Source organism: Erithacus rubecula (assembly GCF_903797595.1).
Source record: "Erithacus rubecula genome assembly, chromosome: 15".
Taxonomy (NCBI): Eukaryota; Metazoa; Chordata; class Aves; order Passeriformes; family Muscicapidae; genus Erithacus; species Erithacus rubecula.
The window spans coordinates 7,341,182-7,354,223 of record NC_136667.1 but is presented as its reverse complement, the minus strand read 5'-3'; the positions used below and the strand labels follow the sequence as shown (position 1 = coordinate 7,354,223).

At 45.2% G+C, this 13,042-nt stretch overlaps 1 protein-coding gene across 4 annotated transcripts in view; it reads right to left on the bottom strand.

The window, feature by feature from the left end:
* The window catches only part of PLS3 (plastin 3), a 47,800-nt gene that overhangs the window by 29,456 nt on the left and 5,302 nt on the right, over positions 1-13,042 (bottom strand). The window contains exon 1 of one of the 4 annotated variants that reach the window (XM_079318899.1): positions 12,001-12,144. The exons of 2 other annotated variants lie outside the window; for them this stretch is intronic. The gene's annotated coding sequence lies outside the window, so the exon portion shown is untranslated. Of the gene's footprint in view, positions 1-203; positions 330-12,000; positions 12,145-13,042 lie in introns of those variants that run through there. One more of the 4 variants, XM_079318896.1, reaches the window with a different exon arrangement.

The following is a 13,042-nucleotide window of genomic DNA, read 5'->3' as shown; positions in this document are numbered from 1 at the left end:
CCAGCCGGAGCCTCGCAAGCATCAGGTGCTCCCATAAACTCCAAACCCAGACACACCAAAACCTGAAATTCACTCTGCCCTCGTGTGTTTTCCCCCGTCTACTACAGCAGCAGGAACCACAAGAGTTTTCGCAGAGGAAAGCAAAGCAAAACAAGTCTTTGCAGGACAATCCCGGGCACCGCTCACAGCTCAGCGCTCCTTACCTGCGCTCCGTCTCCTCCCCGGCAAGGAGGATCGCTCCCTCGCAATTCCCGAGCTCTGCAGCGTCTCCCACGCCCCCAGCCCGGAGCTGGGCAGCCAGCAGCATTCCTCCCTCCCTCCGTCCCTCCCCGCCCAGATGGGAGGTCGCTTCCCAGGGATGCGCTCATGTCGCGACAGCGCCCGAGCATCCCGCGGGCGAGGGGACTGTCCCCAGCAGCAGCGAGCAGTAACATACACAGCTTTTCGGTAAGCAAACTCATTTTTTTTTTTTAATTAATAAAAAACTAAACACAAACCCAAACCCCCACAACCCTCTACTGCTCTTCAGTCTAAAACAAATTCATTTTGATTTTCTAGTTCCCAGCGTGTCCAGTCAAACAGCAACGCAGAGCTTCTGTTTGGCTTTATGTACCGATTTTATGGATGTCTTTGAAACAAGCAGAAGCTCACAGAATACCAAGGACCTATTCGGCCTTAGTCTGCACCCTGCTATTTCACCTCATAGCTCCTCAAAAATAAAAATTAAAAAAAAAATTAAAATAGTCTGAATAGATTAGACTAAATTAAATTCAGAGTTCAGAGCTGGCCCACACTGTAATATATTGCATTACCTCAGCAATTAATCCTTGTCTGCTCTAGATGAAACAAGGACAGGCATCTGCTGCTAGCCAGGAAGACAGAAGCAACAGAAACATCATGTACTGTGTATTCCTGATGCAATGCACGGGAACAGAATCAATCACCAGAAAGGTTAAGTCAGCTTTCCAAACTATAATCATATTTTAGAGATTTCTGTTTCTATTAAGTCCATAATGTTTGAGCATTTCCATAGCTAAAAGGAAAATATGTCATTTATTAATAAACACAATATTTGAATTAGTAAAAAATTTGAAGAAGTCATGACTGTTCTAAAAATTATGGTCACTATGGTCACTGGATGGTTTTTTATTTTTTCTCTTTAAAAATTACATCACCCTGGAAAGTGAGTCACTGCCTGGTACCATTTCTTGGGTATCACCTGAAAATTTAGCTTCCAGCTGTAAAGTTTCAAAAGAGGTATAAAACACACCCCAAAAAACAAAATAAAACAGAAAACCTAACCCCAAACCCACAGCCTGACAGCTTCCTCAGGATGGTAAACATCATAGAAACCAAAATAGAGGGTTTTATGCCCAGAACTGCAGCTGCAACTTAAAAGGAAAGAAGTTGGTTTGAGAAAACACTTCTGCAGTGCACGGAGACCAGGCTGAATGCACATCAGACAGTTTAGGGAAGAGCAACTTCAACTCTGCACCAGCAACCAGCTTCAGCATCACATCAGCCTCTGGCTGCTCTGACCAAAACCAGAGACTGCATCAGCCTGTGAAGTCTAGGGGAAAACATGCAACAAAAATGAGGAAACTCATCTCATGAAGTTTAGTGTCTCCATTTTCCATCCTACATGAGTACATTGCACAGCAGAAATTCATCCTGTAAGGGTTAGTGAGGCTTTGGGGCTTGAAGGTCCTGGGGAGAGCATGCCAGAGCCCAGCTGCCAAACTAGGTTGTGACTTTCTATCAGTCAATGACAGAGCCATTGCAAAAGCAGTGTCTGCTTTTGGGGGGGAAATAAAAGCCTCCTCTCCTTGTCTCTGTCCTCTGTGTTGCTGGAACAGCAAGGCAGCACCTGCAGGTGTGCAGGTGGCAGACTGGCACTGCAGAGACAGATGCCTAAAAGTCACCAGCCCATGTCTTCAGACCTCTGCTCACTCGTTTTTCTGTTTTCAGGTAAGGGTAAAGCATCCCAGAGGGCTATCAGGTATGATCATTCAGGGAAAGGACATCCCTGCCCCTGTCACCAGGTAGCACAGGTCCTCCCTCAGTGGCTCCACCACAAGGAGCTCAATTCACACACAGAGCACCTGAAATCCCCATCTTCTACATTTGCAAAGGATCAGAGATAGCCAGTTTTTCCAGAGCTTTAAGAGCACTCTGCTCTGTGAATGCTCAGATCCAGTCCTGGCGGTCCAACCTGCAATTACAGTCAAACCCAAAATAGCAGCTCGGCAGTGCCAATACCACTCATCCCCACGTCATGTCCAGGGTGTGGCCATGGCAGGCACTGAACGCTCAGTTCCCCGGGCACTCCCAGCACTTCCGTGACACGCCTGCTCTCACACCACTCCCCAAACTCTTCCAAAATAGGAATTTTTTTTTGTAGAGCCAGTATACCGGTGTATTTCCCTCTTCTTCACGCTTTAAAAAAAGCCTTTTAGGGAAGAAGAAGGTTCCTGAGGTGCTCAGGTGACACATCCAGTCCCCTGCACGGGAACACTGTGCTGTAGGTTTGTGCACAGAGAGAACTTCCAGCACTGGCAGGGTGACTCCAGCCCATCATTGCACAAGAGGGACACATCTCTGCAGCTCCAGCTGCCAAGTTTCACTGGGAGGCCACTAACACATGCTTGCCCTTCAGAAGGTACTCAACAATGGCTCTGCCTTCCAGGTGACAAGGGTGCAGAAAGGGTAAATTCACAGTCATCTTGTTTTCCACCACAGACCCTCAAGAACAGACCCTTTGTTAAGTTCTGGGGGAGGAACAGAGCTCACCCAGTGTGCTGGCCTTTGGCTAGAGAGGGCTGTGCAGCCTCACTGCTCTCCCCAGAGTCCAGAAGAAGGACAACCATCTGTTTCTGGACACCAAGTTCTCCTGCCCACTCCAGAAGTAGCATTTTCCTCACTAATGCCAAGAGATACCATGCTGATGTTGTAAGGTGTTTGAGATAACTTACGAAATCCACAGTGATAAACAAGTTCCTCAGCATGCTACATCTGTCCCAGTGATTTTTGGGATGGGTTTTAACTGCTGGCACTTCTAGCTCCTGCCTAAAATATCTGTTTGCTGGGATACAGCCAGCTCCACTGTCAAACAGTCACAGGGGTATAGGACATGCTGGTCCATTCCAGCATCTCCATGCTAGAGAAACTTCCATGGCCAGAGGGCTGGGCCACAGCAGCCTTGGGAGATCCCAGAGCCAAGAGAGCATCAGCAGACCTTGGCAAGCCTTCAGGAGCAGCAAAAGTGGCTCAGTCTCCTGCCTCTGCCTGCTCTGGTGCTGCAAATCTTGTGTTTTCAGGAACATCCCCTCTCCTTACAAAAAAAAAAAAAAAAAAAAAAAAGAGAGAGAAAATTGGGAGAACTTCCAAAGAATACCTAACTGAAAGAGAACACCAGGTAACTCAAATAGTCTACTTCACCAAAGAAAAAACACCATGCCCTGTGAGCCAGGGCTTTAGGGAACAAAGGGGCCAGCCATCACTCCATTTTGGACTGACATCAGTGACCACTTAGTAAGTGCAAGATGTTCTCCTCCTTCAGTCTGTCCACATTCTCTTTTAAATGTAAGGATTTTAATGAAATTATTAACAGATAGAAAGGCTCTCACCAGTGCTTTTTGATACAAATTGAGGGTTTATGCACTTTTTGCTTTCTCTCTCAGTGCAAACCAATGGCAGTATATATCTCATCAAGGTAAACAGCTATGGAAAGATGTGACAACTGAGGAGCAAGCATTTGACCTTAACTCCCCAGTTTATCAGTCTTTTTAAAGAAAAAACAGGTCCATCTTTGCTAGACTTCCCCCTTAAAAGCTTCCTGAGCTGCTCTGTCAGCGAGCCTGTCATCTGGAAGAAAGCAAGACATTAGTCAGGCTCATGCTTATTTAATAAAAACCTTCCATATGCAGGAACTGAAAGTTGGTCTTTATTTAAAAAACGCCTGCAAACAGGAGTATGATTCTGCAGTGCAAAACAGATCTGAGGACTTGCCCAATTTACCCTGTGCTCCACCAGTGCTCAGCTTAGCAATTAACCAGCTAATTATTCACAGCTTAGATCAGGGAGCCAAGCAGTCACCAAAGAAGTCCACAAGTATGCCCAGATCACCACGCAAAGGATATTTCATGTCTTGCTATTTCATAAGGAAATTGGGAGGCTTCAACTGATGTCAGCTCCAGGAAATGAGCCACAGGCAGATGATGCCGGAAGCAGGAGGCTTTATATTTAGTACTGAGTCACCCACTTTATTAAATTCAAAAGACAAAAAAGGTGGGTGTGGAGAAGGGATAAGTGGAAAAGTGAACAAGTTATTCTCTGGAGATCATGGGCCACGGGGAGTGTAGAGTTGAATTTTTTTTGTTTGGTTTTTTTCTTTTTTGTAAAGGGAGAAAGAAATTAAGAGATTAGCTGGAAAAACCCTTTCTGCACATCTACTGGAAAAGCAGCTGCCAGATGAGCTGCACTTTCCAGGGCAGAAACCAGCACTAAAAACACTGCAGGAGTCTGCAAGTGCCTTTGGGATCTCTCCAGCCAGTCCTGCAGGCTGAGCAGGGCATCACCACTTCTGAGGCACTTTCCCATCCTTTCTGCTGGATGCCACTGGAGAAGCCAGTGGAAGGAACTTGGGAGTAGAGAATATTTTTAAGCCATTTTTGCAGTTCCACCTAACCAATCACAAAGCTCACCTTGCAACAATCACACCCCAAAGAAAACACTCTGAGTGATGACAACAGCATCAGATGAAGCCTGGTGGCTGTCACTGAAGCATGGGAAAAGAAACTAGTAAAACTGCACCCAGGCAGGGCTGACATCATCCAAAGGCCATCCTCTCCCTTTCCTTCTCAGCATTTCAGTGCTCCCATCCTGGCTGGCTGAGGGGTCAGTGGACATCAGCACAATGAAGAGGAGGCAGTGAGCAGAGGACCCACTCTTAGCACAGCATCCCAGTTAGAACCAGCTCAGCCACCCCACAGACCAGCCACTGGAGAAAGAGTGTCACTGGGCCAGGTCTTGGAGGCACAAACATACTTCATGTTTCATCCCAGCTGCCAGCACTGTCCATCACCCAAACCTCCTTGACATGACTTAGGCAATCCTCTGCTCTCTTGAGGTGACTATCCAGCTCTAGGTGACTATCCAGCTTCAGCCACTACTCAAGGAAACACTATCTCACACTAGAACTGCTATTGCAGAACACAAGTGACTATTACACAATGTTTCAGAACAGGGAAACCATTCTGATCCAGTTTTGTCAACACTTAGTTTACACACATCTACAACTGAGAAGTATACAGCATTCATGTGGACTGTATCCTCATGGAATGTATTAATATGGAAAAGCTGCCATTTAATAGGAATGTAGCTCTTTGAACTAAGGTCTTTTGACATACACTAAAGAAACTTTTAAAAGGCACCAAAAACCCAATCATAATGCAAATTACAGGAGTACAGAGTTGTTTAGAAGAGGTTCATATTTTCATACAAGTCTGTCATAAGCCTTTTAACTTTCTATCAGTGATAAATACTCTGCTGCCTGAGCAGCACCAACACCTTTGCAAAGTTTTCAGCAACTTGAGCCAGATTTCTCCCCTGAGAAGATTCACTTTGTAAAAACTAAAACAAATACGGCTACCAAAGCCAAACAATGCACCCCATTTCCACTTTAAAAAATTGAACTGAAAACAAGAGCTCTCTCTAATGCCAAACACCACCAGGGATTTGCCTACAGAAGTGCCCTATTAGACTACTAATAAAATAGGTGTAATCTTCAAAATAAAACTACAACAGTAAAAAAGATGTGAAAAATAGATCCATGGACTGTAGCAAGAGTGGCAATTATGCAGAACTAAAGGTCAGGAACTACTTAATACCTTCCACCTATATGCACAAGAGATTACACCTGTGCAGTCCCAGCCTGCTCCAGCCACTAAATGGACATTTGGCCAACTGCTGACCACTGTGCAGACCAGTTTGCTGCACCCACTCCTGGCCAGTGGGAGATTGCCACTGGGTGGCTCCTCAGTCCCACACGACCCATCTACACCTGCAGGTGAGCTCCCACTGCCAGAAAGATTTCAGGTACTGCCCAGCACACACACCCAGCCCAGCCAGGAGGGGACTTGTATCCCATCTGGGCATCCTGCCACAGGCTCATCCCACTGTGCAAGGGGACCTACAAGTTCATCTGTGTTGAACTAGTCCAAAATCTCTCTCAAGGGACATTGAAGCTTGATGGCTTCTCTCCAACTGCTCCTTTTATCTCAGACCCCAACAGAAAGTCTCCTGTAGGAGACTGGACAGGGTAACTCCAGGGGTACCCACAACTACTGCAACTCTTTTCAAGTATGTAGAAAGGTGGGGTAGAGCTGGATTATCACTCACAACACACACTGTAAGTTGTCACCCATAGCCTTCAGGTCCCTAGAGCACAATCTTCACCACACAGCTCATTACACTGTTAATTAGTGAGCCATCTCACATTTTCCAGACCATAAAAAACAGCTACTAGTAGCAGACTGTGCTGTGAAGCCAGTCTTTGCTTTGACAGCAGATTTCTTAAATTCTCTAGTCTGCTGTTTCTGTTGAGTTTAATTCTTTATGAATTAGTATTAAAGAAACCTTTATCCTAGAAGTTAACAAAACCAAACACCCACAGATCCTACATAAAGCCAAACAAGGCATTGTATTTGCTAGAAGGCATGAAGTGACTTTGGGGCTCAGGTAGATAGCTGGGAGAAATGACACAAGGTTCAACATGGATTACACCAAAGAGGTCCAAATGCTGAGCAAGAATATCAGCCATGAGTGTTGCACGTGAAAGTGCAATGCACTAAAGAAAGTGCAATGCCTTGCTGTGTGCCAAGTTGATATCAAACCAATGCACAGAGTTTAATTGCTAAAGGGAATTATTGATTGGTACTGGTTGTAAAGGCTCTTGCGTAACAGCAGGTTTCAAGGACTGTACAGGGCAGAATCTTACTCCACTTCATAATTTTCAAAACTCTTTTTATACAGACCTTCAGAACACAGGGAGCAAAGGGACCAACTAAAACAGCCCAATATAGCCCAGAAAAAGTGTATATACTACTTAGAGAAAGAGGAGGAAGGAATTAAAGTTATTGCCACTATTGATGGATCTAACTAATGCAGGCTGGGCACTGCCATGACCATCTGTCAGCACAGCTACAATAACTTCCAGGAGTTTCTTAGCTGGGCAAAAGCAATGTCAGTTTTTCAAGTTTTCAGCAAGAACTGACGACACTGTCTTTGCTTGAGCATTTGGTTTATATAACAGAGTGGCAAGAGCCCAGCTGGAAATCAGATCAACGAGAACATTACAAAGGGGTGGGCAAAAGAAGGGCAGGAGCAGGACTGCACAGGAACCTCCCATCCATGTCCCCAAGGAAAGCTTAGTCCCAGCCTCAGCCAAATAGTGCAGAAAGGAACAGGCTCAAGTTTAGCTCAGACATGAAGGCTGCTTATTCAAAATATTTTCAGTCTTCAGAAGGCCCAGTTTCCCCTCTCTCCTTATGGAAAGGTGAATTTTATTAAAGTGAGGATTTAGAAACTTGCATACTAGTACCAGGAGCACTAAGAAGCATGAATGCTTTTGTAAATGTATTTTCATTTGTTCTCTACTGACCTTCAGGAAGCTGCTATCTCAAAAACAGTTCTTAAAAGCAAGGGCCAACTTTCTCCCTGAATGCCTGCTCAATATCAATCAAAACAGGGTAACTTTACATACACCCACAACACCCTATGTATTCCCTAAAATAAAGTCCTCACAATGCATTCTTGGAGGCAAAACATTTTGTGCAAAATTCAGGAAAAAACAGCTTAATTGCAATATTGTTTTAGAGCTCACTTCCTTTATTTCTCTGACCAGCTGGAGGCAAGCACCTTGTCCTATGCTGGGTCAAGGAAATGTTTAACTACAGGATTTATAGCAGAATATACATGTGTATATATCACCACAGCACTGCAGCTGCTCAACAGTTATAGCAGAAGGCAAACACTGGTTTAGCCCAAGGAAAACAGGGATGGGCTGCAATATCAGCCTGCTCACTAACATCTTGCTGCAGAGGCTCCAAGGCAGGAGAGCATCCAAGCCAGTCCCTGGGACAAGACTCAGCATCCTGGAATCTCAAAACCACAGCCCTGTTGCAAACCCAAACAACACTGCACAAACCCTTCCTGGCTGATTAGCAGGCAGGAGCACAAGATTGCGATGGCAGCACAAACAAGGAGCCAGAATTTATGATCTTTCAGACCCAGCTGAAGCACTGCTTCACAAAATATGAATGCCAATTACAGGGATGGGTAGCTTGAACTCAAGTTTCCACTTGGTTAGCACTGCACTGGACAGACTGAGAACTTTGGTGCTTGCCCAGCAGTTTCATCTGCTGAGAGGGGCTGCACTGAGATCTTCCATGAAAACAGAGACTGAAAATCCACAGGAACTCCCCCAGCTCCTGACCTTCCCAGCAGGGCAGAGGCAAAGGCAATGAGTTCAGTCCTACAGTTTGTGAAAGTAGAGCAAGACACTCTGCTGCCTTGTAGTACAGAAGAGAGAGTGGAAGAGGCAGATCAGCAACCCCAGTTCCCTGCTATTTTGAGCAGAAGTCCTGGTACAGTGGGACAGTACCACATGCACCAGCAACATCACTGAGGCAAAGATCAATACAAACATCAAAATACCCCAAATCCAATCAAAAAAGATACTTTGAGGGAATGAACACAGAAAAAAAGGACTTCAATATAGTTTTCATATATTACAACAGGCAAGGAAGAACATTGAAATGGCACACAGGTGACAGTGGAAACTTGTTTCAGGAACAACCCATATCACCTTCCATCTAATCCAGACAGGATACAAGCTTCTGTTATCCAGGGTCTTCAGTCTGAATTTTAAACATTTTGTGCATTCAGCTCTGGAGAGCCCCTAATTTAATCACTAATACTTTGGCAAAAAAAAAAAAAAAGCCACATAGATATAATGCAGAATCATATGCCTCCCTATTTGCTTTCTAGTGTAGAAATACTTTTCATATGTCAACCTTCAGGGAAAAAAAAAGCAAGAGAAAACAAAGGGGATTTTTCTTTTCCCACTACCTCAAAAAAACAACAATTTCAATAGCAATCCAAGAGGATGTCCCTGGAGCTCTTTCTGTTTTCCTCCTAGCAAGACAGTCTCCCCACCATTTGGGCACATGGCAGGAGAAGCAGTTCCAGCACACAAAAGCCCAGCAGAAGCTACACTAACAGGACAGAGGCCAGGGCAGGATTACCCACAGGATCTCTCTGAGCCACAGCCCCATTCTGCAGCTCTATGGGAAACACTGATACGTGCCAGCAGCATTTCTGATGTTACTCAGCCTGTCTCATCTACCAGATTACCAGATCTCCTTTATGCTTTTCCCCAAGTTGGTGTTTTGCAGAATTTTCCTTGTCTTGACCTGACCCTGCAGCAGGCAGCAACTCCCTTTGCCTTGTGTGTCAGTTCCTGTATATATACAATTTGTTAGAACAGCATGGCTAGCATATTTTCAAGAAAAATTCAGTTTCCTCTAGCCAGGAAAATAAAAAAGTCTTTAGTAAAGACCTAACAAGTCAGTTTTTCCACTTTAAGAATCTGAGATATTAATAAATAGCCCCTTGACTCTCAATGTAAAAAACTGAGTTAGACAAAGACTGAAAGCTCATCCCTAGGCTTTGGGAGAAATAAAATCCTTCTAGTGTCCTTCTACAGACAGTTTCACGACTGTTTACAAAGGTTTTATGAGACAATGCTTCACATGTGAAAAATATTTCACATTTTAAAGTATTTTTTACAGTCTACTCTAGAATAGAATTACCAGAAACAGAACAGACCAAGGCAGAGTCTACAAAAAACTGGAGAGAAGGCAGCATTTTCTCTGATTACAGAGAGATCTTTGATCACCAAGGTCACACAGAGCACACCAGTCATTAACAGCCATGGAGCAGCACTGGGCAGCCTCCCTGCCCTCCTCCCATCACACTCCCCTGCTCATTTACCCCCAGCCCTGCCCTAAACAGCCATAAAGGCTGTGGCTAAGCTGGAGGAACTGCCAGGCAGCTCTGCCTGCTCCCAGATCCTGGTTCATCCTGCCTTTCCCCATGGAGCAGCCAGAGCCTGCCAGCAGCATTTCCTACCACCCTGGAAAAGGACTCCCTGCCCCACCAAGCATGGCCAAGGACAGTGGAAACAAATAGAACAACACAAGAAGTCAACACTTGAGGTTCTGAGGCAGAGAACAGATGCCCTGGGCAAGGAGAGACTCAGATCTTCCCTCTGCTATGCCATGGTAAACCACTCAGACTTGCCTAAGAAGGTTGGGTTTTCCAAGAGGCAGTGGGGGAGTGAGATCACCACTCCAGATACCAGCCAGCCTCTTGCCCTCAATGTTTTTTCTGTTTCATACAGAGAGGAAGGAGTGTGCAGCTCTGAGCTGGAGGCTTTGGGGCACTGGACATCCCTGCAGCACCTGAGCTGAGGCTTTAAAGTGCCAACCTAATAAACAGGCTGTGGACTGGAGTTTTCAATTGTTTCAGGCCCTTCACAGTTAAACTTTGATCAACATCTATGATAACTACATGGCTGGCAGTCAGACATCTGGTCTACACCTTTCCAACAGTGGTCACCTTAGCATTTATGGATTAATTAGCACCAAACAGATTTTTTGAGGCATTTTATAGCTGAAGGGCTTCCTGTGGCTACCAATACCCCAGAAACCAAGACACAGACGTGTTGTGTACAGTTTTCAGACTGATGAAAAGGAAGACTATTTTTAATCCAAGCCTGCGTAGGGTGGGGCTCAGTCTCCAACCAGGCCAAAAAGCCACTACAATCCACAAGACCAATGCCTGGCAATCTTCGCTTGCAGTCTGATGTCTGTTCTATTTTGGGGATGGGAGGAATTTAGAATAAAAAGATATATAAATTAAAAACAAAGGAGGCTGTGAAAAGTGAATAGAGGGAAGGGCCAGACTTATCCTGTGTATTTTGGTCTAAAGAACAGGGCTCTAAAAGAACACAAATCAGAATTACTCCATTTTCCATTTCCCACAGTAGTTTATAATTTATAACATGGGCTGAGGAGAGTACAGCCCCAGTATTTTTTGCAGGAGGAAAAGCCAACCCATGGCTCCTTGCACAGCAGTGAGACCCTTGGAAGGAAAAGGCAGGAAACAATCACCAGCCATAGACATACCACAGGATCCCATACAAGGTTTCCTATCTCAGACACCAGGACTGCAGCTGTTGGGACACCTCACTGTTTTGTGCAGTTGGGACCCAAAAAAGGCAAAGCAGAGGATTGGAAAAGAAGGCAAGTTTTGCTCATTTAGGGCTCATGGCCAACAGGCAACCAACCCACTAAAAGCAGAGATTTTTTTTGTACTCTCAGCACCTAAACAAATCCAAGATTGTAGGGACTTCAGACATAACATACCACTAGGTTTTATTTGTTACAGACCCTGTGTTAACTTGGCATTCAAGCCAACTCAACACAGCCATTTATTTTGCCACATTAGCCCCACATGCCTTGTAATGCACAGGTTATTTGTCTAAAGAGATACAGATAGCTTCTCTCACTGTCTTCAGGTGCCCCTTTAGCACCCATCCATAAACTGTGAAACACCTGCATAGGCATCAGCATCTCTACAGCTCCTTCTTCACCCAGCCAGGGCTGGATCATTAACCCAACTACAAAAGTCTGCAATTACTTCTCTTGCAGAATGCAGAAAGGGCAGGATGGTACACTGGGACAAATGGAGGACCAACCTCAAGCACTGCTATCACTTTGGTCACAGACTTGTTTAGAAAAAAAGCAAACATCTAAGCAATATCATCAACTACCTGCTCTCAGTACACATCACTAAGGGCAGTATGTGATGAGGAAACACTGAATGAGACAGTTAAGTCTATTGTCAGGTTTAAAAAGAAAAAACAAAAAAGCTTACTTAAAACATCAGTAATCAGGCCTCCCACAGAGACACTACACTTTATCTTCTCTTGAAGATCTCAGTAACAGTCTCTCTCTTCCCAGCTATTCAGTGGGGACTCCCAACAGCATCTGTGAGCTGTCACTCTTTTTACAGGAACAAAAAACCTACTGAAGCAGCAGGAAAAACAGCTGTAAGCATTTCAGAGAAGGAAATGAGACAAGGAGACTTGTTAGAAGCACATGGCCCATACAGATTGACATGAGCAATCTGCAGCAGTCCTGACCAGAGCTTCCCATTTCAGACAGTGATCCTGCTCCCCACATCCTCAGACATGTCACATCAATCATTATTTTATTTCTTCCATACTGACCCCAAATGTTTGTAGTGCACAGGCCACCACAGCCCATGGGGACAGCCTGGATGTTGCTGAGGAGTCAATCTGCCCCCAGGAATGTGTGCTTTGCCCAGCAGCACAGGGGGACACAAGGAAGGGGACCTAAGGCAAGCAGCACACCTGCCAAGGATGCTGCATTTCATGGGCAGGGTTACCCTCACAGCTCAGCTGCTGAAAGGTAGAGACAAACCAACAGGAATCAGCTGGCAAAACAAACAAAAGGGAAAGAATGACTGTGGATAGCTCCATCTCTGTTGGCATGGAAGCCCCCTTTTCATCATCATGCCACTCACAAACCCAGTGCAAAATTAGCTTTAAGTAGCCCATGAACCCACAAACCCAGAGAGGAAACCCTAGCTATTAGAGGAGCACATGTGATATAATTCTTCCAAGCAGGCCAGACAGGACTTGCTTATCATCTTTGGCGTTTTAAATCTATTACCAAAAAAAGCCAACAGATTATAGATTCCCAGGAGACCAGCAGATGCCACAGTAACTGAGTGGACTGGCTGGCCACCAGCTCAGCACCCTGCCCAGGGAAGTCCACACCCCTGATGGGAACAGAACTGGGAGAAGGTGGAGCAGCCAAGCAATCAGCCCTGATGCCAGGGCAGCTGCTGGTCAGCACTGATGTCAGTCGTGGTCAGCACTGATGTCAGATGT